We start from the raw sequence: 7,283 nt of genomic DNA, 5'->3' as shown, positions 1-7,283 counted from the left end.
AGGAGCGCTATCACAGTTCATCTGTGCGCATTCGCGTTCGAGTAAAGCAACTATTTTTGCGATAATGGGATTGATGCGAACTCACGCCCCTATCACCTGCCTTAATTATCCCTTTGGACTCAATTACTAACCTAATCCATTTGTCACGGCTTCTAGCCGCCACAGCGCAGGCTTGAAAATTTGGTTTACATTTGCAATCCCTACAATGAATTACCAGGTGGCCCCTTCTATTCCTAACATTGTTTTGGTCTTGCCTCAGCCTATCAGGCATTACTCGGTTTGGCCCACATACTTACTACCACATGACAAAGGAATTTCATAAACGACGCCTGCCTGACAATCGACGTATTTATTTTCGTGATTGCGACACAGGTCGATGCCTTGCGGGAAAAAGAGTTGGTCATTCTTCAGAGCCTAGAAAGCTAACACGGGGCAGACAGCACCACCTTTGCTCTAGCTCGCTTGGCGATCTTCTTGAAATTATGCGACATGAAGTGTATGTAAGGTATGACGGCTACCTTTTCTTCTTCGCTAGGTGGCTCCTATAGGCCAGTTGGCTGGTTCGCGGCTTCTTCAGGCTTTTTTTTCTGCAACGGAAACTAGAACAAGTTGTGGGTTACCTGCCTCTTCCAGTCATTCAATCCGCTTAAGGAAACTCTCCGCAGCCCGATGTGGACAGGACTTCTTGAAAACATTCAGCAGACACGTACATGTTAGCAACGCTGCGTTTGACTATCTTTGAGTGAGAGGAACAAATACAGAGGTTTACTTGCCCGAGGTTCATACTGCCAACAGACATGATTACGTGATAGAAATAATCGAAAATTTAAACACCTGATCTTGCTTTACCCGACGTTGTTAGCTGGTATTGCTTTACCTGAACGCGAATTCGTACAGATGAACTGTGATAGCGCTCCTTGTATAACATAGTGGCCTGTGTTCCGGATTAAACATTGTTGGAACTGGCGCCCTGTGTGTGTGTGTTTCTCTCTCTGTCGACGTCCTCTTCGCTCTTTTCACATCAGACAAAAAAAGAAGTTCTTCTAGCATAGACGTTCAACGTGGAATTATGTCAATGCATTATACATTGATAAAACAGGTGCACGTCAGGCTGTAGCACATTTTGGCCTGCATGACTAAGCTGCGAAGAACAATTTTTTTTTTCTTCTAGAGGCGACGGACATCTGTGGCCTCTAGATATTGCTCGTGACTGTGGTTCAGGTGCCTTCGTACGGCATGTCACGCGCTGCTTCAACCAAGGCACAGCGTGCTGTGTTCACGAGACCACAGGAAGCGATGGCACAGGAGTGCGGGAGCCGGTTCGGTATATCCATTTAAAGGAAATTTTCGCTTAATTAAAACGAAATTTTAAATGCATGGATATTTGAGAATTGCAAGGGGAATTAGGATTACTTCGTTGTATACGTTACTTCTTTATAACCCGTTTTGTTATAAAGAAGTTTTACTGCAAAATGCTATATGTGAGCTGTATATTGCTATATATGAGCAGAAAGATAAGAACGAGAGCAGGCGTCGGCTCACGGGGACACATGTCACTCGAGCCATGGTGACCGGGTGTCAGTGAACGAAAAGTGAAGGCGAGATCGGCGTCACGCCTTTTTGCTCCAGTCATTTTACTCCAGTCATTCCAATTAGGGCTGAATAAGCTTTCGTGAAGGCAACTCCCAACCACACAGAAGAGACGCTTCGCGTCGAGGCAGTCCTGCCGGAGGTCCAAGTTGCAGCGAAGGGTTTAATTAGTCTGTACAGCCTGGTGCGCCTTGTATGTGCTGTATTCCACTCAGCTCACAAGAGAATGCGTGTCGAAATGCGAAACTGTCTCGCGGCGTCTGTCGTTGAGAGAGGAATGAGGACGCAGCGGTGTTCTCGGTCCTACGTCTGAGCTACCTTATCTGCGCCATCATTTCCACTGATACCGCAATTGCCCTGAATCCATTGAAAATAAATATGATGGTCTTTCTCGCAAGGCTAAGACCCACTATTTCGCACGTCAGATGATAGTGAGTTCCATGTCGGAGGAACGACTGCATACATTGTAATGCCGGCTTTGAATCGCAGAAGACTGCCCATTTTTCAGGAATCTCTCACATGAAGCGCGCTGCGGAGAACCACGAACTCTGCCGCTGTAGACGTGGTGATATGTCAAGTCTTGAATATGTGTGGACAGAAAGGCGGCCGTAAGCTATGGGGAACTTTTAAAACGGATTAAAAAACCTGACCATTTGTTGGACACCTGTGAGAAATTCAAAGGGAACAGTTTTCTACGTTAATCCCACCACCAAATAAGTTATCTGTGTGGCTTTAAAAAGAAAGAACAAACAAAACAAAGAGCAGTTTCGTCCCTAACGTGAAGCTGTGGCGCGATAGATGGCTCAAAAATGCGCAATAAGTCTTGCACTGTTACACCGTTGTATCGGTTCATTGGAGCAGACATTCGCACATACGCACGAGTAATCTTCTTTCGAGTAGAAGAGTAAGTGCGAATCGACGTCGTTCGTGTAAGTGGCGTTCCCCGGTTATGGAGGCAGGGAGAGACACGGTTTTTACACCGATATACCTAGCTCTTATATGGACCTTATAGTCGTTTTGATGTCCGCCGCTGTCGCACGGAGAATACTGCACGAATACGCGAGTACTTTGCAAGAAGGTTATGAAGAGATAAAATTTAAAAAAAAACACCGTTGTGCCCGCAGCCGTCGAACCAGGATTGGCTTACGCTATGCTCTACATCTTATATCCATGATCGCGTGGCATGCGAGAAAAAAATAACGTGGTTCCACCATGGAGTTGTACGCGAACCGATCGTGAGGAAAGGGCGACATATAGACACACTACGATTTAAAAAAATGCAGTTTCACCCATAATTCGGAGCAGTGACGCGATAGCTGGCGCAGTATTATGCATACTTCCTCGGGCCGCTGATACTTCCACAAACAAAAACGACTCGGACTTCTCGAAATGAGATTGCCCACGCACCTGAGAATTTTTACTCCAACCGTACCGCGCAGAACAATGCAAACTACATTGCACAGTGCAATTTTATTCCAACAACACGTTCGCGCTCGAGGCCTGATTCACACAGCCGTCAACCTCCACCTCCCGTCACGGCACCGGCGTCCGTTTCCTCGCCGGTTGCTTCCCAAAAACGGGACGACGGTGGCTTTAGCCGATGCTGATAACTTCAACGGCATCCAGTTTTTGAGAGAGAAAAATAGAAAAGAAAACCGTAAAGGAAATGCTCTGTTCTGACGGACGCCGATGCCGTGACGGGAAAAATGACGGCTGTGTGAATCAGGCCTTACGAGGCAATTGAACAATACGGGGGACATTCTCATGGCGTCTGGCGGTCTTGCAGAGGAGGGAAGGTATGTGTGGTTTAATGAAGGAGCTAGATGGGGAGGATCGTCCAGCCACCATGCGGAGACGCCGGGCGTTCGCCCCCGCACGACATCCTTGCTGCAAGGGCGGTACTCTTGCGAGCATATCTATATAGCTCCTTGTGTGATGTGTGTTTTGACAGGTGCTGTATCAGGAGCATATCGTATCGTTTGAAAGACCAGAGAGTATATAAACCGATTTTAGGCGGCCGGTGAGTGCTTGAAACGAGTGTCCATACAGTAAGTCTGACACTGGAAGGAAACTGACGGATGTCGCGAACCGTAAGTTGCTCGCTGCCCCATTTCATGGTCGACGCGCGGCCGTATATGAGGTGAAGCATAGTTCTCCACTATTTACGCACTAGCCCTATGCATGACTCCAGCCACATATGTATAGGATTAGTGCGTAAGGCTCTGGTCGATTTCCGCACTCGGAATTTCAATCACTGGAAGACGATCGTGGTTATTTTCTGTGTGGCCTTTCCCCAGGCTGTAGTGTGTTCTGTCTGGCGCGCGTGTAAGGCTAACCCTTGCGACAGTGTTCGTGGACAATGTTCAGTCGTTGTAGCCTCCCTCCATGCTGGGTTTCGGTCACTCCTGCACGTCTGCATGTGAACGGCCTAATATCGATAGTCAGTGTATACTGTATACTGGATGCCCGAAATGGCACCATTTCAGTTTTGTGATAAAGTCCACCCCGACTAAATTAGACAATAAACATGGCACTCGAATGAGTCTCGAAAGAAGGCATGCTAACAATGTCGTTTGCTGACAGGTTGTCTGGGGCGCTGAAATAGTGGCGCTATCACGCGGTTGTTTTTTGTATTTCGCGAGCTTTCTTTGAGGGCATGTACAAGAAGCTCCATCAGTGGTACTTACTTGCGAACACTTCAATCGGGTATATCTAAATGTGATCTACAACTTTTATATTGGCAGTTTTTTGCTAAAGCCACTATTTAAAAAAGTTTGGCAATTAGGTTGTACTAACTAATTGATTTTGCAAAACGAGAAAAAGTCACCGACGATTAATGATATACTGCCAAACGCGAAAATTTGAGCGCAGCTCTATACGTGTTTTCATTTCGCGATATATTCGCTGGCGCCGACAGTCTGTCTCGTGCGGCGGCGTTGCAAACGGAGCGATGCCTGGCGCGACTGCCTCGCTAATCGGCGGATTGTGAGAGGAAGCACATGGGCGACGCGTGGGCGCGATTCGCAGCAGCTGCCGCAGACAAGCTCCCAGACGACGTGCGCTACTTTGGCGCCATCTCGTAGACATCGTCGCCGCAAAACCCCTCATGCGCGGCAGTACGCTTTTATTCTCAGGCTTTTTCTTCTTTCGCTCTCGCCCCCCCCCCCTCGCTCTCATCTTTCACTGTGCTTGTTCGCTATGCCGACGCTCGCCGCAGGAATGGCCGCCTGAGAGCTGCGCTCTAAAGTATGCCGCACACTAGGTCGCGCGCTACTCAACACCACTGAGTTATTTTCGGCCCACTAGCACACTCCATCGTTTTAAAAATCTTGGTTACTTTTGGCTCGGACACCCTGCATATGTTATCAGTATATGTTATCAGTATCACCCGCCGTGTTTGCTTAGTGGCTAGTGGCTTGGGTGTTGCGCTGCTGAGCACGAGGTCGCGGGATCAAATCCCGGCACCGGCGGCCGCATTTCGATGGAGGTGAAATGCAAAAATACCCGACTTAGATTTATGTGCACATTACAGAACCCCAAGTGGTCAAAATTAATCCCAAGTCCCCCACTACGGCGTGCCTCATAACCAGACCGTGGTTTTGTCACGTAAAACCCCATGATTTTAATCAGTGAAGAGTTGAATCACAGGATCCGGCAGTGAAACAGGCCAAAGAATAGAAGAACGTAGGGAAAATACCGGGATTTTACTGACGTTTCGGCCGGAGACCGGCCTCCAATCCGGAAAGTGGCCTGCCGTTCTGCTGGCGCGTGCTTTCTCTGACTCGGATGTAGACCACCTTGCAATCCGAGTCGGAGGACTGAATTGACCACTCGAATTCACCAAGTTGGTAACAAAATAAAAATAAAAAAATGGCGTCGTCATTGAGAAGAACATGTGACGGGAGCTTTCCGTATAGAAACTGCATGCCGAAAAAGGGGCAATCAGTGAGAATTCTTCAGACTCTTAAGAAGACTAAGCTTGGAGTCGAAAACGATAGTGATATTACGGACAAAGGAAATTATAAAAAGCAGAAAACGCATGCTGTGGAATGGCACTCGTTGTGATATTGGGTTTGATGTGCGCCTTACGGGGGCCTTCCTACATTACTAAATGTTATTCAACGTGACAGTTGGTTTCGTCGCAACTCCCACAGGCCACAGAAGTGTTCGGGACGTTCACTTTTTGTTTAGTTTTGTGGCGTTGAAAAGGCCAATTTCAAGCAGTGTAGTGAATCCAACTTTCTCTACTATTAAACAATTTTTCATGGGTCTTCCGCAAATAAATATATTATTCTGGGTGTATTTCGGGCATATATTTAATGTGCCGATTCATTCAAGCACTTAGAAAAAAGCGTAATTTTGGAAGCGTACGTCTTTTCAAAAAATTCACCGACGATTACGATACTCCCTAATGCGATAGTTGAGCGCAACTCTAGACGTGTCTTAATTTCGCGATATATTGGCTGGCGCGGACAATCTGTCTCGTGCTGCAAGTTGCGAACGGAGCGAAGTGTCGCGCGACTGCCTCGCCAATCGGGAAATCGCGAGAGCGAGCACGTGGGTGACGCGTGGACGCAATTCACAGCAGCCGCCGTCGACAGACTTTCAATGTCACTTTTCAATGACTCTACCATCTCGTAGCCATCGTCATCGCAGAATGCTTTTCTTTTCACTATTTCGCCATACTCTCCTCCTTCGCTTTCCTCCTCGCGTCTTTCATCCACTCTGAGTTAGCTCTTTCATCTTTGGCTGAGCTCGTTCGCTCGGTTACACTGACGCCGACGCTCGCCGCAGGAACGGTAAGAGCTGTGCTCTAAAATAACTTGGGAGGTAAATCACTAAAGATATGTGGACTCAAAGCAAATAACTCTGTCTGCAACACAGAACATTGGTTGCCTTGCTTTACTAACAGCCTCAGGCAATACAACAATGTATATTATGGTTTCACATCTACTTACCTACAAAAGTGGACCAGATGCATGCGTTTTTAGTATAACACAGTACTCATAATGCCCAACTAAACGAATGAAAATTAACTGGTAACCTAAAGAAACGAAGGTGAGCCTTCACTAATTCACGAGCTCAGATGGTTCATGAAACAGTATGACGTGCCAAGAATCTTAGTCGAACAAGTGTGGTGACAATCACGTGCAGTGCTTCAGGGAAATGCATGCAGTAGTACGACAGTAACTGCTCTTCGATTTTTTCTCGTGTCACATCAACCGATTAAATGCGATTAAATCATTAATCAGAATTGGAGAGCTAGAATTGTCCCGCACAATGCACTACTGGTAATAAAATCACCTCTAGCTCTTGTTGAATACGTGCCGCTGTGCTACAGTTACCTGCCGAGTGACGGGAGGGGGGGGGCAGCCCCTCAAGAAATGGAGGGGGGGCAGGGCCCCATAACTTTAAGCACTGGTTTGCACTCCCCCCCCCCCTTATGTTATTGCCACACTGCGGTGACGGAGAAAAACAGCAGCAAAAGCCGTGATTCACAATAATAACTATAGGGCGTACCTGAAAATTAAGTGACACTCAAAGCACAACGATGCCGCGAGCACAGTCGGCGATGGTCTAAGTCTCAACAGTGAGTCAAGCGCGTCGGCTCTTACACGTAACTCGTCGAAGGTTCCAGCGTAATCAGTGGTGCCCGCGTGCCTTCCAGAAAGTACTGCGCAATTCACATCGCG

The sequence above is a fragment of the Dermacentor variabilis genome, unplaced genomic scaffold (assembly GCF_050947875.1).
Source record: "Dermacentor variabilis isolate Ectoservices unplaced genomic scaffold, ASM5094787v1 scaffold_12, whole genome shotgun sequence".
Classification (NCBI taxonomy): Eukaryota; Metazoa; Arthropoda; class Arachnida; order Ixodida; family Ixodidae; genus Dermacentor; species Dermacentor variabilis.
Note: the sequence above shows the minus strand (reverse complement) of the source record.